Source organism: Helicoverpa zea, chromosome 29 (genome assembly GCF_022581195.2).
Source record: "Helicoverpa zea isolate HzStark_Cry1AcR chromosome 29, ilHelZeax1.1, whole genome shotgun sequence".
Taxonomy (NCBI): Eukaryota; Metazoa; Arthropoda; class Insecta; order Lepidoptera; family Noctuidae; genus Helicoverpa; species Helicoverpa zea.
Genome location: NC_061480.1, coordinates 4385420 through 4397764, shown reverse-complemented (window position 1 = coordinate 4397764; position 12345 = coordinate 4385420). Strand labels below are relative to the sequence as shown.

General features: G+C 40.4%; 2 long non-coding RNA genes across 2 annotated transcripts; both read left to right on the top strand.

Moving 5' to 3' along the window:
- Nucleotides 1-2216: 2216 nt before the first annotated feature.
- Nucleotides 2217-3492, top strand: LOC124644154. Its single transcript, XR_006986014.1, has 3 exons — nt 2217-2324; nt 2650-2748; nt 2889-3492. It is a non-coding gene; the product is annotated as an uncharacterized LOC124644154 (long non-coding RNA).
- A 6741-nt stretch (nt 3493-10233) lies between these two features.
- LOC124644193 lies at nt 10234-11832 on the top strand. Its single transcript, XR_006986023.1, has 3 exons — nt 10234-10360; nt 10562-10703; nt 11139-11832. It is a non-coding gene; the product is annotated as an uncharacterized LOC124644193 (long non-coding RNA).
- The last annotated feature ends 513 nt before the right edge of the window (nt 11833-12345 follow it).

Genomic DNA, 12345 nt, shown 5'->3' with positions numbered 1-12345 from the left:
CACGTGTTTTAAAATATCGCTTTTTCATAATTAAACACTATCTACCTCCCCACTCAGAGTCATTTAATAGTTACTTAAGCCATTCCTTAGATGCCTTCAATAGATGCTAACGTGTTATCATACATTATTAAGGTCAAGCAAGTACTGTCCCAAAAGTAGCTGAACAACATAAGCGTCAAAAGTACATTAACACACGGCAACATTAAAAATATACTTTGTTAACCTAATTTTGTATTTACTGCTGTTTAGTGACTTTTGATACAATGATGTTCAGCGACATTTGGATTGATAGTGTACAGCGACTTTAGGAATACTAGTGCACAGATACTTTTGAAATACTCGTGTTTAACGACTTTTGTAAGTTTCTGGTGTACAGTCTATTTTGTTTCCTAGTTGCGACTATAACTTATGGCATTTTATTGTGAACAGGTGTTTTGTCATATTGATTCTGTTCATCGACTTTTGGTGCTGACTGTACCAAGTTCCATTGACATTTAAGTACTCGTATTTACTTTCTTAGTAAAATCGCGACAAGCTTTTAAAACATAAATCAGTAAAGTTACAGTAAAAGATTATTTTTTTATTTTTAGCGCATTTAAATAAAAGCTTGTTTTTAAAGATTTTTTTTCCTCAATTTATTTTATACTTTTTAGTTTTGATTTGGTAAAGTGCACTTTATTTTACTTGCCTGTCATTGGATACCCATATGGATGGGATTGAAAAAAATAGGTTATTCACCATTTTGTAGCGGCGGCCATCTTGGATTTTTATTTCGTAAAGTGCAATGTGTTCTACTAGTCAATCCCTTTCATTTGATACCCATATTGTATAGGTACTTTAAAAATAACTAGTTCGCCATCTTGTATATTTAGCCATGTTGGATTTAGGATGACGTCACATAGCTTAACATGCATTGTCATCCAAACTAAACATGTATGCAAAATTGCAGCTCAATCGGTTGAGGGCAAGTGCCTTAAAATTGACTTGTAAAATTCTACCCGAACACACATAGTTACATACATACATTGCAAGTTAAATAAAAGCTTGTAAAAAAGCTTGTAATAAAAAGCTTGTAAAATAGCGATTTTCTGACGTCAATATCTCAAGTATATTAATGAAATTTTGTATTTTAGATAAGTGAGAGGGTCTCAACAGATACTAGAAATTTGATATGCGTAAATAAAATAGATTTTGAGTTATAGGGGGGTCGAATTTGGCCCGAAATGGTTCGTGTAATATAACCCACGGCCGGTGTGTCGCTTTTGTTTGCTCGAACTTGGCGGACACACTGCCGTGTGTCTAGATATCGTTGACAGATGTTTCAACGAAAGCGGACCTCGCTAGTTCATTTGCAGAACCGCTCGACCGATTTTGTGTAGACTTCACATAAACTATGCTACTAAATAATCCGAACAAAGCCTAAAGATTTGGTTTGGATAGGTGAGACCATTCTTAAGTGACAAAATTACAACGCGAAGTGGTATTAATTAATACATACATAAAAGAAAGTCGTGTTATTTACACATTTTATAATTTAATAATGGCTGAACCATTTAAATTGAAAATTAGAGGAGAGATAGCTTAGACCCGGGAAAAGGACATAGGACAGTTTTTTTCACCATCCGGCTACGGGAAACAGTCATATCTGGACGCGGCTGAAACCGCGGGTGGAAGCTAGTTAAATAAATATAGATTGGGTAGATATAGATATACACGCTTAAATTGGACTACAATGTAAATATAATGCAGAAGATTTACGTCTCCCCTTTTCTCCGACTACAATGTTTTACATAGAGCGACTGCTTTACTGACCCCCTCGACTCATGACATTCTTAGAAGGTATTTAGTTTGCCGGGTAACTGGGTTGAAGAGGTCTGATTGGCAGCTCTTCTGGCGCAAAAGACTGGATGCTTACCCCTACCATGTTTGGGAATAGGCTAGGCAGATTCGATACCCCTAAGAAGACTGATCGTCAGACTTTCTGACTTCAGTCTACCTGTGTCCCGTTAAGACTACCAAAGATGTAAGTTGGCTATTAATTACTATTTTCAGAGAAGCAAAAGTTGTTTGACGAGAATTCCACAAGTCTTGATGCAATTCCACCTTCTGAATATTTTCTGCATTGCGTTGCAATGCATTCTAGAATATTCATCTGATATCGATCGTGACCTGCGCAATGCAGTTAGAGCTTTCTAGACCAGACTTCCCTTTGTCTGAGTCTTCAGTGCGTCGCCCGACGTCTGCCGTGCATCACGTGTGACTTCTTCAAGACTTGCTTCTGTGTTCCGGAGCCTTATCTTATCACGTAGCCTTCAGTTATGCAGGTAAGTGCCTACATATTGCTCAGGAACCTATTTTAGACCTCATGTGCTGTTTTACAATCGCAGTTTTCAAATTACTTTGTTATAAAAAGGGCGTGGCTACCAAATTTTAAATTGAATGTTAAGTCTCACTCTCCAGATCGACAGTTCTGTATTAGAGTATTATAGAAGAAGTATCTATAGGACAAGATTTTAGCTCGTCTCGAATACGTATTCCAAAATGTCTACCAGCTCTCTTTATCTATGTATAAGGGGAAGAACGCCATTTTGTTTTTTCCTTAGTACAAATAACTATTGTTATATTAAATTCTTGGAAATTCTTTTGCAGGTTGCTGGTTGGGGAAGGCATCTTTGAAAACGGCTGATGATTGAAGATGCAGTCTTAAACAGCAGGCCTTCGAGTGAAGAGACAGGAGGCATCATGATGGTATGTACAATTGTCGCTAACTATCCTTGTGTGAAAGTTGTCCCAAATTAATTAATCACTTTTTTGTTATGGAAATCTCCTAAAGCTACTGAAAGCAGGGAAGAACATGCTCATTAATGTGACGTTGTTCTAATTTCCAGATCTCGTTGTACCAGCTCGCATTCTCTCCGCACGTGGCGTTGCTCCGGCACGTGGCACGCGGCGCCACTTGAGCGCGCTGCGACGGGGCGCAAGTGGCGCCACCAACACCTGAAGCGCCAAAGTCAACCTCACCTGCACGCGGCGCGCCCTGCTCACACCGACGAGGCTCTGACGACTCCCTGCTTCCACAACATGAGGTCGAGGAGATGAGATGGTAGACTGTTTTACTTCTAAAACAGATGCATCATCATCTCTTAATATTACTGTAGAGAGAACTGATCTCAGCTCACTTGAGTATTGTATAGAAGATCTTGGATAAGCACACCATTGGAGCCGACTTTTACATATTGGGGATGTAGGGAACTTAATGTGGCAAGTGTGGATTCAAAAGGAGGGGCTCCAAGGACCAAAAAATGTTGGTCTTTTGAACTTCTCCGGTCAAACTTTGGGTCCCCACCTGACTGGTCGAGTACCTTACAGTGATTTAGTATATAATCTTAATAAACTGAAATCATGATAGAAATATTATTGTAATTAAGGTATAAGATAATTATTTAATTGGTGTTTTCCTTACAGTTAAGTTAAGTAAACAATATGATTTAATAATGAGTTTTATTGAAAAGTTAGTACCCTTTACCTCAAGTTCACCGACAGCACAAAGTCAGTTTCCTTAAAAAAACCGTTTACTAAGAATGTGTGCATTCGATTTGCAAAGTAAACAGTTGTTCTAAGAAAAAGGGTCATTCATCGTGCTGGGTTCGATTCCCGGGTCGAGCCGAAATTGCTTTGTGGGTTTTCTTAAACTTTCACAAAGCAGCCCGTAGTCTGGAATTTGGTGATTGATTCACTCGTGCATCGGAGAGCACGTAAATGTCGGTCCTGCGCCTGATCTCTTTCCGGTCGTGTCGGATTGCCGTCCCATCGGGCTATGAGAGTGAAGGAATAGGGAGTGCACCTGTGTCAGCTCAAATGCTCGGGCACTAATTATAGTGTCACATATTAATGTCCTGCGCAGCTGGCTGATCTCGTTAAATGAGAACAGCCGCCGTGGCCGAAATCGGCCGTGGACGCCATTATTAAAAAAATAACCTTTGAGACCAACTGAAATATGAATAAGGTGATGTGCGGAAAAGATGGCAAACAGTTGCTAGCAACCAGGTTTATTTTGGTATTTGGTCAGAGTTTTCTCAAACCCGCCTGACGGCCTCTGACGTGGAATTGTAACAACGACTGCTATTGAGTAGCATTCGGGGACGCCGGCGACAGGCACCAGGTCCCAGGTACGGGGGTGTAACACCGACAACTCCCAGACTCCGAGTCGCTTGGAGAATGTGTCTTAAACCCATAAAGAGATTTAGGATTTCATTGAAGTAACTATCTACTTTTTATAGAACCAGTTTTATTTGTCAAATAGCTGATCTGACCAATGGGAGGTCTTTTCACCGCTGGTTATGGTTTGGGTATCGTTATGGTTAAATGGTGCAAATTCGTTGTATTAATAATAAGTTTAGTGAGCGGGGGCTCTTAAACGAAAGAATAAATAGGTAACTGTGTCAAAGGTGGTACCTATAATATATCTCATTTGGTATTGATCGTGACCTGCGCAGTGCAGTTAGAACATTCTGGACCTGGCTTCCTTTGTCCGAGTATCACGGGCACCGCCCTGATGAAATAATATATTGTATACTAGCTTTCGCCCGCGGTTTCACCCGCGTCCCCTAGCCGGATAGTGACAAAAACTCTATCTATAACTATCCTAAAACCTTCTCCCGGGTCTAAGTTACCTCCCCTCTAATTTTCAGCCAAATCGGTCAAGCCGTTTTCATGTTATGTCGTGACAACGGAAAGCGGGTTTCATTTTTATATATGTCACCGTAAGATTACAAACATCGTTAGATTACAATCTATCTCGAGAGATTGTAAACTGTTGAATTATTGTAAACCGTAACACCTGATTGCAATTTAACGCATTATTTTTCGCTATATTATAATCTATCGATGAGAAATTGTCAAATTTTCAACTGTCCGAAAGCTCTCCCTGATTGGTCAGTCTTTTTGTAAGATCGAGAGCGATGTAGAGCGGTCAAATTGTCAACTGGCGTAGAACGGAATGCATCTTGCGCGCTGATTGGTATATAGAACGTCAAAAAAGACAATGTTCTTTGCAACTCCCGGTGTCACAGCTCTTTGACGTGCAAAAATAAGTGACGGTTTAATTTTTTATAAAATCAAAAATTGTACTTAATTTTTAAGACTCAAATTACACACAATTAAAAATTGTAGTTAAAAAATTGAAGTTAGTGACGAAAACGAATCGCTGCTAAACCGACTCCACGTAGTCTTGTCTGCCCTACCCCTAGAGTGCAATTCAAAACCGCGTAGGCGCGGAGGGGCGAGGCGGCCTGCGAGCTGAGGCGCAGGTAGTTTCAGCGCTCGCCGCCGCGGCTGAGGCTGGCCGGCGGAGCCGGCCAGCAAGCCGAAGCTGCGGTGGTGAGCGTGAAAACCATCTGCGACGATAAGCTCGCATGGGACCGCCGGAGCCCCGCAGCGCCGGAGCCGTGACAGAAGTTATGCTTGCTGCATGTTGCATGCTTACTTCCATGCTGGGTCAATTAATATGGGATGTGTTATATTTTAAACAAAAAACTCAGTAGGTACGAGTTAAAAAATTAGAAGGTAAATAAATATTTTTATGATGTCATTTAATAGTATTTAAGAAGTTTACTGTTAGAATGCATGCTACAAATTTAGATGCAAAAAAATAACCATCATGCTGAGTTGTATTTAGAGTGGAAGATAACTCGTGGCTAAGATAGTATTATTTAGATGCTCGACGCTTTATTAATTGTGGCTGACTTAGTAATTTAGAAGGCAACATACATTTTTGGGGGCGAATAATGATATTAAAAAGAAGCCTGTTTAATTAGCACCCCTTTTATTTTATTTTTAAATATTAGTTTGTATTTGAAGACAAAATACCTAACTGTATTTTTATAAGAGTTATTTTTATATAAATTTAATACTTGAAGAATTTTTGAAGAGCATTTATTTTATTTAACTGACACCTCTATTTCATTCCTTACTCTACGGGAACTCCATGGGAACAGAACGGCTGGTCGTGATTGGTCGATCTTACAAAAAGACTGACCAATCAGAGAGAGCTTTCGGACAGTTGACAATTTGACAATTTCTCATCGATAGATTATAATATAGCGAAAAATAATGCGTTAAATTGCAATCAGATGTTACGGTTCACAATAATTCGACAGTTTACAATCTCTCGAGATAGATTGTAATCTAACGATGTTTGTAATCTTACGGTAACATATATATAGATTAGCTTGCACTAGCCGTTTCGTTCGAGAACTCCTCTTCACATCTGGATAAAACGTAGCCTACAGCTTTCCTCGATAAATAGGCTATCTTACACTAAAAAACAAATTCGTAGGTGAAATAGATATTAAAAATGCATAAGATAACTTACATACTATATATATCTCATCTAGTATTGATCGTGACCTGCGCAGTGTCGTTAGAGCTTTCTAGATCAAAGTTCCTTTGTCTGAGTAGTTTCAAAAGGATCTTATAAGAAGAGAAGAATTTACCTAACTTTTTACAAATATTTCCATGAAAATTAGAAACAATCCTAGTAAAAAACTTAAAACTAAAAAGCATAAAAAATTCGTCCCCATCGCTGTCGACTGGGAGCGTGCCCAAGAGGCTGGCAGCATTATCTCGTTGGATCGCCATGCTGATCCTTTGTCCGAGGTAATAGCCAGCCTTTTGGTCACGTGAAGCGAAAATTCTTACTTATAGATTATAGAGGTTCTCCCAGAATGTGGGTAAAACTGGTAGTAAAAACCGGCCAAGTGCGAGTCGGAATCTCGCACGAAGGGTTCCGTACTATTATTTATAAAACGGCCAAAAATTCACGTTTATTGTATGGGAGCCCCCCAAAATATTTATTCAATTCTAGTTTTCAGTATTTGTTGTTACAGCAGCAACAAAAATACATCATCTGTGAAAATTTCAGCTCTCTAACTATCACGGTTCATGAGATTCAGCCTGGTGACAGACGGACGGACGGACGGACAGAGGAGCGAAAACAATAGGGTCCCGTTTTACCCTTTGGGTACGGAACCCTAAAAATACATAAGAAATTACATAATGCGTATCTCATCTGGTATTGATCGTGACCTGCGCAGTGCAGTTAGAGCTTTCTAGACCAGACTTCCCTTTGTCTGAGTATCCAGGGCTTCATCCTTTATATTTTCTTTGTTCATCATTTTCTAAGTTCGTCTTTATTGTAGAATTAAGGGCTCTGGTTTCAGCCACACCCAAAATATGAGAAGACTAGCTTCTGCCATCGGTTTCACCCGCGTCCCGAGGGAAGTACTGCCCGTACCGGGATCAAAAGTGGCCTATAGCCTTCCTCGATAAATGGGCTATCTAACACTGAAATATTTTTTTAAATCCGACCAGTAGTTCCTGAAATTAGCGCGTTCAAGCAAACAAACAAACTCTTCAGCTTTGTAATATTATAACATAGATTTCACAATTAACAGTAAGGTTGGTTTTAGCAAAAACACATAGGAAGTGGTGAAGGGTGGGCGTTTTGGGGCTGTCTTTTGTAAATTTCTGACGTTCGAAAAGTGCTGTTTTGCAGCCAAGTTTGAATAAATGATTTTTGATTTTATAATTTTGCTGACTAACTTTTCTAATTAATACGAAATAACGACTTCGAAATTACTGAACCGATTTGGAAAATTCTTTCACTGTTGGAAAGCTACACTCTTCCCGAGTAACATAGGCTATATTTTATTCCTTCACAGACAGTAGTTCCATCGGGACGCAGGTGGAACCACAGGAAAAAGGGTAAAATACATAAGGCAGGTATTGAACACCACGTATGTGTATTAATATAAATCTCATCTGGTATTGATCGTGACCTGCGCAGTGCAGTTAGAGCTTTCTAGAACAAGCTTCCTTTGTCTGAGTATCCAGGCCGTCGCCCTTTATTTTTCCTTTGTTCATCAAAGTCAAAGATTTTTAAGAAACGTCATGTCATGAGTTTGTCTCCGTTGTTGAAACGCGGGGTCTGTTCTGCCGAGCCTTTTGCCAACTATGTTGGGGTCCGCTTCCAGCTTAACCGAATGCAGCTGAGCACCAGTGTTTTACCAGTAGCGATTGCGTGATCTGATCTACTCAACCCAGTTACCCCCGGCAGCCCAATACACCTTGGTAAGACTCGTCAGACTTACTGGCCTCTGACTACCCGTAACGACTGTCAAAATTCTTGGCCATTTGACGAAAAGTTCATGACAAGTAAATAAATAATAAATAATAAATAATGTCGGGACACCTTTTCACACACGGTCGGTTAGCCCCATGGTAAGTTATTAATTAACTTGTGTTATGGGTGCTAACACAACTGATAAACTACATATAGCTACATATATACATATTGATAAATACATATTGTAACACCCAGACCACGGCCAACAAGCATGCTCATCACACAAATGTCGACCGAGCCGGGAATCGAACCCGGGACCTCAGGTTCGGCGGTCCGGCATGCACAAGTAGGTAACATATTATGTATAAGGGGCGTCACCCATTGTCAGTAAGATCGATGAAGTATGACGTAACTTTCTCATTGGTTAACGTCGTCATGCGCAGCCGTGAACATGAGGGGTGGAAAAACCATTAAATTGTTTAAGACTCCTCCCTTGAAATACCTCGGGAATATATTATTTCTTGCCACGGCTACTCGTGCCTAAGTATAAGCCGCACGGGTCGATCAGTCAATAATACTGATTTCTACACTAATACACCTCTAATAAAGTAGAAACATTATTTCGTTTAGTCATAGCAATAATAAGTTACTTATAGCCAATAGAGTTTCCTCTCTCCTAACTCACTTATTTTGCTGTGTCCGACGTATTACCTACCACCTAAGATACACGTGGAAGGCAATAAAAGTATTGAGTATTGACTGATTTGAAAAATTCAATCCCTGTTAGGAAGCTAGACTATTCCTAAGAAACATACAGTATGTTTTGACCAGGTGCTGGAAGAAGTTCATCTGAGACCGCGGGAAAACAACTATTAAACAAACACTAAGTACGTAGTATAAAACAAAGTCGCTTTCTCTGTCCCTGTGTATCCCTGTCTGTGTATCCCTATGTATGCTAAAATCTGTAAAACTACGAACCGGATTTTGATGGGGTTTTTTTACTAGAGTGATTGAGAGGAAGGTTTGTATGTATGATAACATCCCTCAAATAGCATTGCGCCCGTGCGAAGCCGGGGTGGATCGCTAGTAAATATACCTACTAAACTAATGTATGTTTTCTTAAATCATATTTTACAAAAAGGGACAATTCCTGATGTCTTTACAATCGTCTCCAAATGTGGCGCAGGGCGTTGGCAGCATCCGGCACGTGGCACGCGGCGCCACTTGAGCGCGCTGCGACGGGGCGCAAGTGGCGCCACCAACACCTGAAGCGCCAAAGTCAACCTCACCTGCACGCGGCGCGCCCTGCTCACACCGACGAGGCTCTGGCGGCAGTCTGACCATGCCCTGAAGATCTTTCAATGATATCAGTACAATGTGGGAGGATTCTTTTGTACGCCTTTTATTTTTATCTATTTTCGCCCCTAAGTTGACCCACTGACCAAATACCACTTAAAAAAGAGCGTCGCGTGAAATCTATTTTTCCAGTCTTTTGCGATAAATGAGCTATTTAACCTCAGTATTTAACATTGAAATAATTTTTCAAATCGACCCAGTACTTGCTGAGGTTTGCGCGTTCAAAACTAAATCCTCAGTTTTATAGCGTTATTAGCATAGATACAGATAGAGGTAATTAATTTTTAAAACTAAGAAGTGTCAAATGCTACATACTTCTACTACCATCATCTAAAGAGCGCGCACACTATAAACTTTTTGTGGGCCCATTGGTAGGAAAAAATCGTGAATTCAATCAAAGTTTAGTCTGATACCGAAGACAATACCTGACCGTTGTTACGTGTGTCCTTCCATTCGTCTTCATACTGATTATGAGTCCAAAGCAACTATCGGCTCACTAAAAGTTTGTAGTGTGCACACACTCTTGTCACCGTCCGATTCTAAAGCATCCATTTACTATTGGATCCATCACATTATGTGAGATAACAACTGAGTGAGTTTTCCAATCGTGTTTCAATGGTACTCACCTGCATCCGGTTACAAAATATTACCTGTTGCAACACTATGACCTATTTCGAACTGCATTCTAGAATGTTCCATTAAGTATTGATCGTGACCTGCGCAGTGCAGTTAGAGCTTTCTAGACCAGACTTCCCTTTGTCTGAGTCTTCAGTGCGCCGCCCGACGTCTGCCGTGCATGACGTGTCCCTTCGAACATCTGTTGGGGCGCCGCCCTCCGGAGCTCTAGAGTATCAGGGGTTCTCAGCTTCTCAGATACGGGTAAGCGTTTTAATATCTGCCTTATTTCTAATTTTCTTGCATTTAAATGTAATACTGGGGTCAAATATTTATTCAAATATTTATTGCAACTCATGATTGCAATAAATATTTGAAGTTTAAAGTCCTCAAATTAAGTGTGTTGAAAAAAGGGGTGTGGTTCTAATGATGTCTTGTTTTAATGATGTCTCGTTTGGTTTCCAGGTCCCTGGTGGTGAAACAGCTTCTCCACTCGTCGTCGCGGGCTGCTGATCCGAGCTTGCAGCCGCCACTCCTGACGAGTTGGATCCTGACGCCACCAGGGGACCGAGCTCTGCATCCCGCAGCCTCAGACTTTACCATCAAGGTATGTATGTGATGATGCTATTAACCACTGTTTCTGTTTCAAAGCGGGTGAGCTATACTTGTGTGTGTAAATGTACATGCATATTGTCTTTGTATGCAGCGCTCAGTAGTGAACAACACACAAAGACGATGTGCATATAAGGTACATTGACAGACATAAGTGTGGCTAACCCGTTTTCGGGAGATATAATATCTCTGCTAAGAGTTTGGGGAAGGGCGTGGCCGTTATTTAAAGGGGGTGGGAGGGGTAGGGTTAGGTTAATTAGATAATCAATCGAGTTCCTTCAATTATCCTTCGTCTTTTTTGACCGCGGTCAATCTACCAAATAATCAAGTATCGGGCGTAATAGGGCGTGGCTTTTTATTGTCCCTCCCCCTACTTCAATACCTAAAGTTTGATTACTTGTCTTTCAACTGTTTTGGTGTTCTGTTCCAGGTCTCTCGTGGACAGCAGCGACTTCCATCTCCGTCTGCTGACCAGCTGCCTCCAGTTCAGCACTGAGGATACCGGTTCCACCTCTCATGAGTCGTGTGAGAGATGAAACTGTGTGTCAAGTGTCAGCAACTGAAGGGGATTGCATTTTCTAAGCCATTAACATGCTTTGAACAACATAACTTGTTATGTTCTTCCTTGCATGTTAATGGCGTTCTGAAAATGTGTGGTGTGGGTAGTCATCTTGCTAGGTGACTACGGTAGGCGCGGATTTGATAAGCAGTGACCATAAGGACCAATTTTTTCATCTACTCTCTTCGAGAAATTGGTCTTTGGATCCTGCCACTTGGATCCGCGCCGAGAGGTTTGAACGTGAGAGTAGCAACATTACAGTATATTATTGTGGTGATGCTACTCCTCACAAGGGGAGGGGAGAAGAGGGGTTCACAAGAGCATTGGTAATGTTTGACACATTGCTGGTACTCTTACCACAATCATTTAGTTAAGTTTGTCAACCAATCTTCTCCTCTCTGTTTTTAGGTAATAAGTAATCTATTGATCAGTGGTGGTCAAGTAATATTATTTCGATTTTTGTTTAGTTGATTTTCAACCCACAGTACATAATTTCTAGGTTAAGGTACAATGGACGTCATCATGAATATAATAATTATTAATAATAAAAAATTAGTTAAGGGAAGTTTGGTTTTATTTCTTGAATTCCTCATTGTCTTAGTAATTGCTTGATGCTCGTGACTAGGGTCATTTTCAATATTCTGTCTATCTATCCAATATTCTATATATAAAGATAGATAGAATATGGTCGATCGATCATAAGACTAAGCAATGCTTGGTGACATAAAAAGTTCATTCCCAGCTGTTTTAGAAGTCACGTTAAATTGATGGGTCCCAGCCCAGCTGTTATGGAAAAATCTTTGGCAGTCGTTACGGGTAGTCAGAAGCCTGGGTAAGTGAGTTATGAATTCAAGGAGAACATTCGGGAGTTAAAGGAAAGCTTTCAAGGGAGTACATAAGATAAGAGTAAACATATGGTGGCAGTAAAGGAAGTGGAAAGGGCAGTGAGTAAGGGACAATATAGGGAAGTAGATAAGGGAGTACATAAGAGAGTGTACATAAAAGAGTACACAGGTGGAGGAGTATTACATAAGGGAGAATATAAGGTGAGTACATATATCCAGAGAGTAGATGATGA